Raw genomic sequence first — 14,094 nt, 5'->3', positions numbered from 1 at the left:
CGCACATTCATCAGCCGTGCTGCTATTGCCTCAGCGATTTTCCAGTGGTCAAAACAGACTTCTAAAGAAGCCTTCGCCGCTGCCATGGAATCATGGCGTCAGCGTTGTGAAAAATGTGTACGTCTGCAGGGCGATTAAGTCGAGAAGTAACGCCAGTTTCATCGATTTCGGGTGAGTAGTTAATTAGAAAAAAAATCGGAGGCCTTAGAACTTAAATGCACCTCGTAAACCAAATGTGGTATTTGATTGCATAAGCTACGTAAATGCTGTTGCAGTGTTATAAAGAGACACCATAGGGAAGATTTACAACTCGCGCAGGCAAACCGGAAAAGCATCAGCTACCGAATAGCAATGCGAACGAAAGTGAGTGTGGCGAGGGATCGTGACGGACGGCCATTGAAGAGGACTGTGACGAAAATAAGAGATCGACAGCTGCAGAAGTCACTGCGGAACTGAATGTCGCACGCGCGAGTTCTGTCAGCACCAAAACAACACGAAGGAAGCTCCAGAAGAAAGGGATTTCAGGGTGTGTTGGACTTCTAAAATTACTCATTGGTGATGTAAACATCCGTAAAAGAAAAACGGGGTGACGAAGGCATAAAATCTCGACTGTGGAGTGGTGGAAGAATGTCATTTGCTCTGATGAGTCTTGTTTCACACTGTTTTCACCTTTTTGGCTAGTTTACGTCAGGCGCACGCCATCGGAGCCTTACGTCACAGACTGCTTGTTACCGAGAGTGAAACATGGTAGGGCTCTATTAATAATGTGCGCAGCCATATCGTGGTGTTCCATGGGCCTCGCTATAGACACATTACACTACTGACACATTACTGCGAAGCATTGTGTGACCATTTTCGCTAATAAAATCCATCCCGTGGTGCACTATTTGTTCCGCCAATGGTTATGCTGTGTTCCAAGACGTCAGGCCCCCCTTCACACAGCTCAGAATTCAATAATTGTCACCCTGTATCTTCCTCTTCTTACGTAAAGGCCAGTCATAACTTTTAGGTTCTCTGTCTGCGTTCCCACCCTCTCAATGTAACCTCGAAGGACAGCACGTGTTTGTGAAAACACACTGTACACTGTTGACAAGATTAGTTTCAGCGTCGCGCGGGATTAACAGAGCGCTCTAAGGCGTTGCAGTCATGGACTGTGCGGCTGGTCCCGGCGGAGGTTCGAGTCCTCCCTCGGGCATGGGTGTGTATGTTTGTCCTTAGGATAATTTAGGTTAAGTAGTGTGTAACCTTAGGGACTGATGACCTTCGCAGTTAACTCACATTAGACTTCACAAACTTTTTTTTTTCTTTTTTTTTTTTGCGTCTGCGTCTGCGTCTGCCACTGTACTCCAGCACCATGCGCCGCTCTTTCGAGTAATAGTAGCAGTTGTTCATGACTAGCGCAGTAGCGCTGTCTTCCTCGGTATCACGTTGGACATATGCGTTTTTTCCAGAACCGCCTGTATTATAATCCTCGTTTTCTTTCCGACTAATTAATACCCATTTACTAGACACAATATTATCGTGAGATGCATTCATACACACACTGCAAGATGACAGGACTAACTAAATTTGCAGCCGGCCGCTGTAGCCGAACGGTTCTAGGCGCTTCAGTCCGGAACCGTGCTGCTGCTACGGTCGCAGGTTCGAATCCTGCCTCGGGCATGGATGTGTATGTGTGATGTCCTTTGTTTGGTTAGGTTTAAGTAGTTCTAAGTCTAGGGGACTGATGACCTCGGATGTTAAGTCCCATAGTGCTCAGAGCCATTTGAACCATTTGAACTAAATTTGTGCGATTTTGGGCTGATGCTGTTTCTCTGAGGAGTGGCGTTGCACGGTGCTTACTCGGTGCATGGTGAAATGAAATGTCGTGTGGCTAGGGGCCTCCCGCCTGGTAGATTGGTCGCCTGCTGCAAGTCTTTTGATTTGACGCCACTCCGTTGACTTGCCCGTCGATGGGGATGATACGATGATGATGAGGACGGCACAACACCCAGTCTCTGAGCGGAGGAAATCTCCGAAGCAGCCGGGAATCGGACCCGGGCCACTTTGCAGTTTATTCCGTCGCACTGTCGAATGACTAGTGCCTCCCGTCAGGTAGACCGTTCGCCGGGTGCAAGTCGTTCGATTTGACGCCACTTTGCCGACTTGCGCGTCGATGGGGATGAAATGATGATGATTAGGACAACACAAGACCCAGTCCCTGAGCGGAGAAAATGTCCGACCCACCCAGGGGTCGAACCCAGACTCGTAGGATTGACATTCTCTCGCATTGACCACACACTCCTACACTGGCCGTACACCACTGGTGATCGTCGAGGGGACACTGAATAGTGCGCGGTACATCCAAACCCATCGTTCTACCATTCCTAGACCGGCAAGGGAACTTGCTGTTCCAACAGGACAATGCACGTTCGAATATATCCCGTGCCACCCAACGTGCTCTAGAAGGTGTAAGTCAACTACCCTGGCCAGCAAGATCTCCGGATCTGTCCCCCATTGAGCATGTTTGGGACTGGATGAAGCGTCGTCTCACGCGGTCTGCACGTCCACCACGAACGCTGGTCCAACTGAGGCGCCAGGTGGAAATGGCATGGCAAGCCGTTCCACAGGACTACATCCAGCATCTCTACGATCGTCTCCATGGGAGAATAGCAGCCTGCATTGCTGCGAAAGGTGGATATACACTGTACTAGTGCCGACATTGTGCATGCTCTGTTGCCTGTGTCTATGTGCCTGTGGTTCTGTCAGTGTGATCATGTGATGTATCTGACCCCAGGAATGTGTCAATAAAGTTTCCCCTTCCTGGGACAATGAATTCACGGTGTTCTTATTTCAATTTCCAGGAGTGTAACTTATTGTCCAGAAGCAAAACGAATAAAAAAGTGAATCGAGCAAATGTTATTTAGCTACCTAGCGGATATTAACCAGCATGCCTGCGTTTCCACTCACCTTCTTCGTTACGAAATTATGAACACCAGTAAAAGCGTGTGGTGTAAAAAGCGAGGAAGATAGTATGCAGCCGTTCTTCGCCTCAGCAATGCAGTTTGCTTTCAGAGCACATCGAATAAAAGGCTCTGTTGGTCGGTCACACCTCTTACTGCTGTTTATGGTGGACTTCAGTGCGGATGGTATGGAAGTTCAATCACTTAATGCTCATCATGTAGTGGACATCTCCTCAGAGTTTGATAACGGCTACATTGGTGCTTCGTGGTGCAACAATTTCCGTTTCTGTCGGTGTATGAAATATAGTTTCGCTGGATTTTAGCAAACGCTGGCCGGCAAATAGCACTGAAATCCGTCTTTTTATTTATCTAACTAGCTTTGGTGGTTTCAATGAAGCAAGTAAAGTAAGGTAATTAATTGCTTTTAACAACACAGTGCTTTACCAGACTTCGTCCTTCGTTATGGGACCATTGCTTTTCACAGTATATGTAAATGACCTAGTAGATACTGTCGGAAGTTGCATGCGGCTTTTTGCGGATGATGCTGTAGTATACAGAGAAGTTGCATCATTTGAAAATTGCAGCGAAATGCAGGAAGATCTGCAGCGGATAGGCACTTGGTGCAGGGAGTGGCAACTGACCCTTAACATAGACAAATGTAATGTATTGCGAATACATAGAAAGAAGGATCCTTTATTGTATGATTATATGATAACGCAACATATACTGGTAACAGTTACTTCTGTAAAATATCTGCGAGTATGCGTGCGGAACGATTTGAAGTGGAATGGTCATATAAAATTAATTGTTGGTAAGGCGGGTACCAGGTTCAGATTCATTGGGAGAGTCCTTAGAAAGTATAATCCATGAACAAAGGAGGTGGCTTACAAAACACTCGTTCGACCTATACTTGAGTATTACTAATCAGTGTGGGATCCGTACCAGGTCCGGCTTGCAGAGGAGATAGAGAAGATCCAAAGAAGAGCGCCGCGTTTCGTCACAGGGTTATTTGGTAAGCGTGATAGAGTTACGGAGACGTTTAGCAAACTCAAGTGGCAGACTCTGCAAGAGAGGCGCTCTGCATCGCGGTGTAGCTTGCTGTCCAGGTTTCGAGAGGGTGCGTTTCTGGATGAGGTATCGAATATAGTGCTTCCCTCTACTTATACCTCCCGGCGAGATCACGAATGTAAAATTAGAGAGATTCGAGCGCGCACGGAGGCTCTCCGGCAGTCGTTCTTCCCGCGAACCGTACGCGACTGGAGCAGGAAAGGGAGGTAATGACAGTGGCACATAAAGTGCCCTCCGCAACACATCGTTGGATGGCTTGTGGCGTATAAATGTAGATGTAGATGTAGACGTGCTATGCCACTGCCTTTCTCCAGTGCTTTTGACTTACCCAGCCTGTTGTAGGGGGACCATCGGAACCGTGATGTAACTTGGCGGTTTTCACATTAGGGAATCAAACAAAAATCGATCTTATGAAAGAAAAACTGTGATGTGGACGGTGTTTTCATTGCAATAACTCGAATACAATTTGATTAACTTTGTTGTCTCGAGTTACTGACCGCTGGCTCTCCGCGTCCAGGAGGCGTCTGTTGTCTGGAGGGGCGCGGCACTTGAGTGGTCCCTGACGGCGTCGCCGTCGACGCGCGCCCTGACGGAGTGCAGCCGCCTCCGCCCCCGCCCTCGCCGCCCCCACCGCCCCACGTCGCGCACGCCGCCAGCTGCCTCGCAAGTTTCTTGTATCTCGCTGCCGGCCTCCCCTCGGCGGTAAAAAAACAGAAAACACGCGCCTCACCTTCTCGCAGCACCAAAAAAGAATTATTCGCCTCCGTGTCGCGGCCAGCTGCCGCGACGCGCGGCTGCGGCCGCTGCCGGCTGCGCCTGCAGCTCTCTCGTCACGGCAGTCACTCGGCGCTACGCAGCTCGCGTCTGGCGGGGGCGCGCTGTGAGACACGGTTCCGCACTGCTGTGTACCTACCAGGTCCCACCTGCAGTGCGATTCAGTTTTCTAAAACAAGTTACAGCACAACTAGATGGCCGACATGAGTTTAAAAATAAATGACCGTGTAATCATGAGGTCACCTAACGCCATTAATCTTGTTACCACAAAATCTTAAACCTATTTCATCCACTTTTGCATCATTAGAAACCAGGAATGCCAGCCGTAGTTCATCAGGATAATACCAAATAAATACTTGTATTCATAGAAAGAACAGACACCATATCAATATAAGTATATACAGGGTTATTACAAATGATTGAACCGATTTCACAGCTCTACAGTAACTTTATTATTTTAGATATTTTCACAATGCTTTGCACATCCATACAAAAACTCAAAAAGTTTTTTTAGGCATTCACAAATGTTTGATATGTGCCCCTTTAGTGATTCGGCATACATCAAGCCGATAATCAAGTCCCTCCCACACTCGGCGCAGCATGTCCCCATCAATGAGTTCGAAAGCATCGTTGATGCGAGCTGGCAGTTCTGGCACGTTTCTTGGTAGAGGAGGTTTAAACACTGAATCTTTCACATAACCCCACAGAAATAAATCGCATGGGGTTAGGTCGGGAGAGCGTGGAGGCCATGACATGAATTGCTGATCATGATCTCCACCACGACCGATCCATCGGTTTTCCAATCTCCTGTTTAAGAAATGCCTTTTCCGTAAGATTTTCCAAACCGTCGGCTGTGGTACGTTTAGCTCCCTGCTCTCTTTATTCGTCGACTTCTGCGGGCTACGCGTGAAACTTGCCCGCACTCGTTCAACCGTTTCTTCGCTCACTGCAGGCCGACCCGTTGATTTCCCCTTACAGAGGCATCCAGAAGCTTTAAACTGCGCATACCATCGCCGAATGGAGTTAGCAGTCGGTGGATCTTTGTTGAACTTCGTCCTGAAGTGTCGTTGCACTGTTATGACTGACTGACGTGAGCGCATTGCAAGCACGACATACGCTTTCTCGGCTCCTGTCGCCATTTTCTCTCACTCCGCTCTCGAGCGCTCTGGCGGCAGAAACCTGAAGTGCGGCTTCAGCCGAACAAAACTTTATGAGTTTTCTACGTATCTGTAGTGTGTCGTGACCATATCTCAATGAATGGAGCTACAGTGAATTTATGAAATCGCTTCAATCATTTGTAATAGCCCTGTAGTTCTGGTAACACCGGCCATGACTTTCCTCTTCTGTGCGGATGCACACATATTCCCCGAACTCTTACGGGACTTGGTAACAATGTCTTCCACGAGTAATGAGTGTGTTGAGGTGGGACACTATGAATGTAGTGTGCGGACATACAAGGTGAGAATGTGGGTCTCGCGGAAGGCGTGCGCGAGATAGTCCCTGCAGTCGCGCTATCCTCTGTGTCCTCGGTGGCTCAGATAGCCGGCACGGTAGCTCAGCGTGTTCGGTCAGAGGGTTAGCAGCCCTCTGTAATAAAAAAACTGAGTTAACCGATCAGAGACTAACTTAAACTGATGTCTTGCGACGTCCGCCCCGAGCACATGCAACGAACGAAAACGAACAAAATGAGAATTAAAAAAAAAAAACAAAAAAAAATGATGGATAGAGCGTCTGCCATGTAAGCAGGAGATCCCGCGTTCGAGTCCCGGTCGGGGCACACATTTTCACCTCTCCCCGTTGATATATATCAACCCCCGTTCGCAGCTGAAGCTATTAATATAATTCTAATTTCGTTAATACCGAATATGGTCCCAGTTAGAAGAATTCCGGAGTCTACATACAGTTATCAGCCAGAACATTATGACCACCTGTCTAATAGCCAGTACGTCCATCTTCGGCAGAGATAATAGCGGCGATGCGTCGTGGCATGGAAGCAGTGAAGCCTCGGTAGGTCGCGGGAAGGAGTGGGCACCACGTCTGCACACAAAATTCACGTAATTCCTGTAAACTCTGGGGAGGGCGGCGGAGAGCTCTGACCCGATGTTCAATCACATCGCAGACGTATTCGACTGGGTTCACCTCTGGCGAGTTGGGGAGGCGGGCAGCATATCAATTGCAACTCGCCACTGTGTTCCTCGAACCACTCCATCACACTCCTGACCTTGTGACATTATTCCTATATACACTCCTGGAAATTGAAATAAGAACATCGTGAATTCATTGTCCCAGGAAGGGGAAACTTTATTGACACATTCCTGGGGTCAGATACATCACATGATCACACTGACAGAACCACAGGCACATAGACACAGGCAACAGAGCATGCACAATGTCGGCACTAGTACAGTGTATATCCACCTTTCGCAGCAATGCAGGCTGCTATTCTCCCATGGAGACGATCGTAGAGATGCTGGATGTAGTCCTGTGGAACGGCTTGCCGTGCCATTTCCACCTGGCGCCTCAGTTGGACCAGCGTTCGTGCTGGGCGTGCAGACCGCGTGAGACGACGCTTCATCCAGTCCCAAACATGCTCAATGGGGGACAGATCCGGAGATCTTGCTGGCCAGGGTAGTTGACTTACACCTTCTAGAGCACATTGGGTGGCACGGGATACATGCGGACGTGCATTGTCCTGTTGGAACAGCAAGTTCCCTTGCCGGTCTAGGAATGGTAGAACGATGGGTTCGATGACGGTTTGGATGTACCGTGCACTATTCAGTGTCCCCTCGACGATCACCAGTGGTGTACGGCCAGTGTAGGAGATCGCTCCCCACACCATGATGCCGGGTGTTGGCCCTGTGTGCCTCGGTCGTATGCAGTACTGATTGTGGCGCTCACCTGCACGGCGCCAAACACGCATACGACCATCATTGGCACCGAGGCAGAAGCGACTCTCATCGCTGAAGACGACACGTCTCCATTCGTCCCTCCATTCACGCCTGTCGCGACACCACTGGAGGCGGGCTGCACGATGTTGGGGCGTGAGCGGAAGACGGCCTAACGGTGTGCGGGACCGTAGCCCAGCTTCATGGAGACGGTTGCGAATGGTCCTCGCCGATACCCCAGGAGCAACACTGTCCCTAATTTGCTGGGAAGTGGCGGTGCGGTCCCCTACGGCACTGCGTAGGATCCTACGGTCTTGGCGTGCATCCGTGCGTCGCTGCGGTCCGGTCCCAGGTCGACGGGCACGTGCACCTTCCGCCGACCACTGGCGACAACATCGATGTACTGTGGAGACCTCACGCCCCACGTGTTGAGCAATTCGGCGGTACGTCCACCCGGCCTCCCGCATGCCCACTATACGCCCTCGCACAAAGTCCGTCAACTGCACATACGGTTCACGTCCACGCTGTCGCGGCATGCTACCAGTGTTAAAGACTGCGATGGAGCTCCGTATGCCACGGCAAACTGGCTGACACTGACGGCGGCGGTGCACAAATGCTGCGCAGCTAGCGCCATTCGACGGCCAACACCGCGGTTCCTGGTGTGTCCGCTGTGCCGTGCGTGTGATCATTGCTTGTACAGCCCTCTCGCAGTGTCCGGAGCAAGTATGGTGGGTCTGACACACCGGTGTCAATGTGTTCTTTTTTCCATTTCCAGGAGTGTATATATTGCTAAAAACGTCACTGCTGTCGGCAGACATGATCGTCACGAAGGGTCGTACGTGATCTGCAACCAGTGTAGGATACCGTTTGGCCATCATGGTGCCTAGCACGAGCTCCACTGGACCCAGGATGCCCACGTGGATGTTCCCCAGAGCATAGTGGAGCCCCTCCCAGAATGCCTCCGTCCTGCGGTACAGGTGTCACGGAGCTATCCCCCTGGATTTGCACCCTCCTATCGGCATGATGAAGAAGGTATCGGGATTCATCAGACCACGCAACGCACTGCCGCTGCGCCAGCGTCCTGTGGTCACGTGCCAATTTCAGCCGTAGTTGCCGATATCGTGGAGCTATTATCGGCACATTCATGGTGTAAGCGAATGGGGTACGGTGGGGTTATAGTTCCGTCTGAGTCTGCTAATTGTACCCACTCACCTCGTAAATCCAATCGTCATTCGCTTCTTCCCTTGCAATCTAGGAACAGCAGCTTGAGTATTGCTGTTGTTGTTGTTGTGGTCTTCAGTCCTGAGACTGGTTTGATGCAGCTCTCCATGCTACTCTATCCTGTGTAAACTGCTTCATCTCCCAGTACCTACTGCAACCTACATCCTTCTGAATCTGCTTTGTGTATTCATCTCTTGGTCTCCCTCTACGATTTTTACCCTCCACGCTGCCCTCCAATACTAAATTGTAGTAGGTGTGGGCTTCGTATCTATCTTGGCCACAATAATGCGTTCACTATGCTGTTTGTAGTAGCTTACCCGCATTCCTATTTTCCTCTTCATTATTAAACCTACTCCGGCATTACCCCTATTTGACTTTGTGTTTATAACCCTGGAGTCACCTGACCAGAAGTCTTGTTCCTCCTGTCACCGAACTTCACTAATTCCCACTATATCTAACTTTAACCTATCCATTTCCCTTTTTAAATTTTCTAACCTACCTACCCGATTAAGGGATCTGACATTCCACGCTCCGATCCGTAGAACGCCAGTTTTCTTTCTGCTGATAACGACATCCTCTTGAGTAGTCCCCGCCCGGAGATCCGAATGGGGGACTATTTTACCTCCGGAATATTTTACCCAAGAGGACGCCATCATCATTTAATCATACAGTAAAGCTGCATGCCCTCGGGAAAAATTACGGCCGTAGTTTCCCCTTGCTTTCAGCCGTTCGCAGTACCAGCACAGCAAGGCCGTTTTGGTTATTGTTACAAGGCCAGATCAGTCAATCATCCAGACTGTTGCCCTTGCAACTACTGAAAAGGCTGCTGCCCCTCTTCAGGAACCACATGTTTGTCTGGCCTCTCAACAGATACCCCTCCGTTGTGGTTGCACCTACGGTACGGCCATCTGTATCGCTGAGGCACGGAAGCCTCCCCACCAACGGCAAGGTCCATGGTTAATGGGGGGAATAAGACATTATCAAGCGGTAATGCAAAAGTTAAAAATTAACAAGAAAAGAGTTCAGGATGCATACACAGAATGGCAAAAACATGCCATCACACAGTAGCACATTACAAAATATTTTGAAAATAACATCGCTTACGTCTTGCTTCAACACATGTCAGACATTCAAAAGCCTCCGACATGTATGCATGTCAGTATCAAACCTAAGCCTTTTCACTGTGCACTTGTCAGAGATAGCACTTCCCAGCGATTACAACTGTAAGCTTCACACCACAACATCTTTTCACTTCTGTTGACAATATAGAGCTTTCAGTGTGATAGTATAGCAGTATGGTAGAAAGGGAAATTTTACTTACAACAAAGTGATGTGGACGTTCGTATTTTATCTGTTATAAAGGTCATACAGGGGCTTGGTTGCTCATGCAGAATATGCGTCACTTTGTTTGCATATTCATTGCCACTGACGAAAAAATACAGAAGACATAACACGTTTGCCCATGAAACAGCCCTCAGTACAGCACGACAAATTGAGGAAATACATAGAAAGATGCCACCCTGTAAATACAGGTTATGGCTCTTTGCTAATCTCTAAAACGAGAAATGGAACATAGCTAGCTGACAAACTTGCCGTTGCCGGGTCAGAATATATGTCATGGGAGAAGGCTTGACTACCGTTCTAGATGTCAGACGCATACAGGTGTAAACCTCATTAAGGATATTACTAATGCAGGTATCCTGTTGGTAAGGTAATTTGGTCGCGGCGCGTGGCAGTGAGTGAGTGTGGTGGGCAGAAATCCCACCGTTATCCGGGGCGTCTCCAGACACCTCTTCAGCCTGGAATCTCATTCACTGGAGTAGGAAAGGATTACACTGACGAAGAATAAGCGAAATATTTATCCGAAATCACTGTTATGTACCATTCATTTGTTAGTTACGAGTATTTTTATCTCTGAGTTTATCTCGATTTTTTTTCTCTGTGTCTCTGTTGATCGTCGATGCACTGTGATTGACGAAAACAAGCGAGGTGATTAAAAACTGATCTATTTTATATTACATATCGTTATTAAAGTCTGGATGACGGAACCGTGCAAGCAATATACTACGTCGAACGGATGAAACAATAAACTCATTTTCACAAGTACAGTAAAGTTCCTAAGTCACAGAGTACGTAACTTTTCCTAAGAATATTTATTATTCCATACGTCTTTGGATTTTGTTCGCCACTCTCACCATGCCGACGCATGGCGACCAAATTCCCTTACTAACAGCACGAGACCAAAGGCTGTCTATCACTATAACCACGAGTGGATAGCAGTTCGGTGGTCATGGAGTAAAAACTGTCAGTACGTACACACACACACACACACACACACACACACACACACACACACACACACACAAGCCTTTTATATGTAGATACAGATGAGGTAAAAACGTATGTGTATCTAATAATGCATTTTCAAGGAGCTTAAAATATTATCGATAAAAATGTAAAAATTAATTACACCGCATTATGATGCACTACTAAAATATTTTAAAGAAGACAAGAAATATTTTAAAGATAATTGAAATACAGAAGATGAAATTAAAGTACAAAAATGAAATGTATCATGGTTCACTTGATTCAAACTCATGCAATAGAAAACACTGGAATAGAAAACATCGGTAACACATAAAAAATTTGTTACGCCGCATTTATGAAGAGCTGGTATAATAAATTACATAAGATAGGAGATTCTAAAAATATATAAGATAAAGATAAAAATAAAATTAGTAATGCATACGGTTCTCCCATGTTATTAAATAAAAACGTCGTCTGCACCATACATATTGTAAAATCAAGGTACACACGTTACTGTACAAAATGTTATGGCAGTATATCATCACATTGACAGCTGCGTATTGTCAACAGCCGTGAAAAGATGTTATGAGATGAAGCTTACAATTGTTATCGCTGGAATGTACTAGCTCTGGAAAGTGCGCAGTGAATTGATGATGACATGTATACGTGCAAGAGAATTTTGAAAGACTGAAGTGTTGAAGCAGAATGTAAGTGATGTTTTCAAACTTTTTTGCAACGTACAACTGCCTGATGACATGTTTGTGTTACTCTGTATATACACCTTCTGTTTCATGTACTATATACAGGGTTATTACAAATGATTGAAGCGATTTCACAGCTCTACAATAACTTTATTATTTGAGATATTTTCAAAATGCTTTTCACACACATACAAAAACTTAAAAAGTTTTTTTAGGCATTCACAAATGTTCGATATGTGCCCCTTTAGTGATTCGGCAGACATCAAGCCGATAATCAAGTTCCTCCCACACTCGGAGCAGCATGTCCCCATCAATGAGTTCGAAAGCATCGTTGATGCGAGCTCGCAGTTCTGGCACGTTTCTTGGTAGAGGAGGTTTAAACACTGAATCTTTCACATAACCCCACAGAAAGAAATCGCATGGGGTTAAGTCGGGAGAGCGTGGAGGCCATGACATGAATTGCTGATCATGATCTCCACCACGACCGATCCATCGGTTTTCCAATCTCCTGTTTAAGAAATGCTGAACATCATGATGGAAGTGCGGTGGAGCACCATCCTGTTGAAAGATGAAGTCGGCGCTGTCGGTCTCCAGTTGTGGCATGAGCCAATTTTCCAGCATGTCCAGATACACGTGTCCTCTAACGTTTTCTTCGCAGAAGAAAAAGGGGCCGTAAACTTTAAACCGTGAGATTGCACAAAACGCGTTAACTTTTGGTGAATTGCGAATTTGCTGCACGAATGCGTGAGGATTCTCTACCGCCCAGATTCGCACATTGTGTCTGTTCACTTCACCATTAAGAAAAAATGTTGCTTCATCACTGAAAACAAGTTTCGCACTGAACGCATCCTCTTCTATGAGCTGTTGCAACCGCGCCGAAAATTCAAAGCGTTTGACTTTGTCATCGGGTGTCAGGGCTTGTAGCAATTGTAAACGGTAAGGCTTCTGCTTTAGCCATTTCCGTAAGATTTTCCAAACCGTCGGCTGTGGTACGTTTAGCTCCCTGCTTGCTTTATTCGTCGACTTCCGCGGGCTACGCGTGAAACTTGCCCGCACGCGTTCAACCGTATCTTCGCTCACTGCAGGCCGACCCGTTGATTTCCCCTTACAGAGGCATACAGAAGCTTTAAACTGCGCATACCATCGCCGAATGGAGTTAGCAGTTGGTGGATCTTTGTTGAACTTCGTCCTGAAGTGTCGTTGCACTGTTATGACTGACAGATGTGAGTGCATTTCAAGCACGACATACGCTTTCTCGGCTCCTGTCGCCATTTTCTCTCACCGCGCTCTCGAGCGCTCTGACGGCAGAAACCTGAAGTGCGGCTTCAGCCGAACAAAACTTTATGAGTTTTTCTACGTATCTGTATTGTGTCATGACCACATGTCAATGAATGGAGCTACAGTGAATTTATGAAATCGCTTCAATCATTTGTAATAGCCTTGTAGTTTTTAACCCAAAGGCCGAAATTGCAAACATGATACCTGAACAGAATGATCACAAATGTGTTAGAAGTGATTAATTCCACGTGAACGGATGTCAGGTAGAAAAAATGAAATTACTGTCCAACGCAAAATCAATGAAAGTATCATTGGTAAACTAGACCTGTAGCTTCAATCAAGTATGTAAAAAACTGAGATCAAGACATTTAAACAAATACGATTCTCTGACATTAAATATAGTTACCGCAAGTATACAGGGTAATATAGCTGAGCAGGGAAAAACTGCAGAACATGATCGTCGAGAAGATAAGGAGCAAAACAGCTCAATTGGACACATGTCCGGAAACACGTTCGAAGAGAGGTACGCCCACTTGAAGGTGCAGGTAAAAGATCTCTGACAGCGTAGGTTCAAGTGACTGAAATCACACTTCAGAGAACACAGCAGACAGGTCCCGTATGTTCTGTCTGTATCAGCTTTTTAGTGGTATGGTTGCAGGCAACCACCAGTACCGGTTCAATCTCAATATGAGGGCCAGGAAATACAGAAGTGAGCTGAAGCACCACCATACAGTAGCCACGTCACGCTTGGTATCGCCAAACGCACGACTTCCAGAAAGGGAGGTAGGGTGACTCACAAGTAGTGCAGGTATACCTCGCCCGTGAAGTCGCCAATATCGCCGTCCGCACACTGAGGTTGAACCGATGTTGATGGTTCGTTGCCATCATACCACTAAAACAGTAATACAGAAAGAACAT

This window comes from Schistocerca cancellata, chromosome 5 (genome assembly GCF_023864275.1).
Source record: "Schistocerca cancellata isolate TAMUIC-IGC-003103 chromosome 5, iqSchCanc2.1, whole genome shotgun sequence".
NCBI lineage: Eukaryota > Metazoa > Arthropoda > Insecta > Orthoptera > Acrididae > Schistocerca > Schistocerca cancellata.
Note: the sequence above shows the minus strand (reverse complement) of the source record.